At 50.1% G+C, this 551-nt stretch overlaps 1 protein-coding gene across 1 annotated transcript in view; it reads right to left on the bottom strand.

Moving 5' to 3' along the window:
- Nucleotides 1-551, bottom strand: part of LOC108797120 (amiloride-sensitive sodium channel subunit gamma-2-like) — a gene marked incomplete at its 5' end in the record, with an annotated part of 29,872 nt that overhangs the window by 5,231 nt on the left and 24,090 nt on the right. The window lies entirely within an intron of this gene.

Genomic DNA, 551 nt, shown 5'->3' with positions numbered 1-551 from the left:
TCCCACAAAGTTGGGAGCATGAAATTGTCCAAAATGTCTTGGTATGCTGATGCCTTAAGAGTTCCCTTCCCTGGAACTAAGGGGCCAAACCCAACCCCTGAAAAACAACTCCACACCATAATCCCCCCTCCACCAAACTTTACACTTGGCACAATGCAGTCAAGCAAGTACCATTCTCCTGGCAACCGCCAAACCCAGACACGTCCATCGGATTGCCAGACAAAGAAGCGTGATTCATCACTCCAGAGAACACGTCTCCAATTCTCTAGAGTCCAGTGGCGGCGTGCTTTACACCACTGCTTCCGACGCTTTGCATTGCACTTGGTGATGTAAGGCTTGGGTGTAGCTGCTCAACCATGGAAACCCATTCCATGAAGCTCTCTACACATCTAATCTTAAGGCCACACGGAGTTTGGAGGTCTGTAGCTATTGACTCTGCAGACAGTTGGTGACTTCTGCGCACTGTGCACTTCAGCATGTGCTGACCCCGCTCTGTCATTTTACGTGGCCTACTACTTCGTGGCTGAGTTGCTGTTTTTCCCCGTTGCTTC

The sequence above is a fragment of the Nanorana parkeri genome, unplaced genomic scaffold (assembly GCF_000935625.1).
Source record: "Nanorana parkeri isolate BGI_ZX_2015 unplaced genomic scaffold, ASM93562v1 scaffold1230, whole genome shotgun sequence".
In the NCBI taxonomy this organism is placed as follows: domain Eukaryota; kingdom Metazoa; phylum Chordata; class Amphibia; order Anura; family Dicroglossidae; genus Nanorana; species Nanorana parkeri.
Note: the sequence above shows the minus strand (reverse complement) of the source record. Positions and strands in the feature narration are given on the sequence as shown.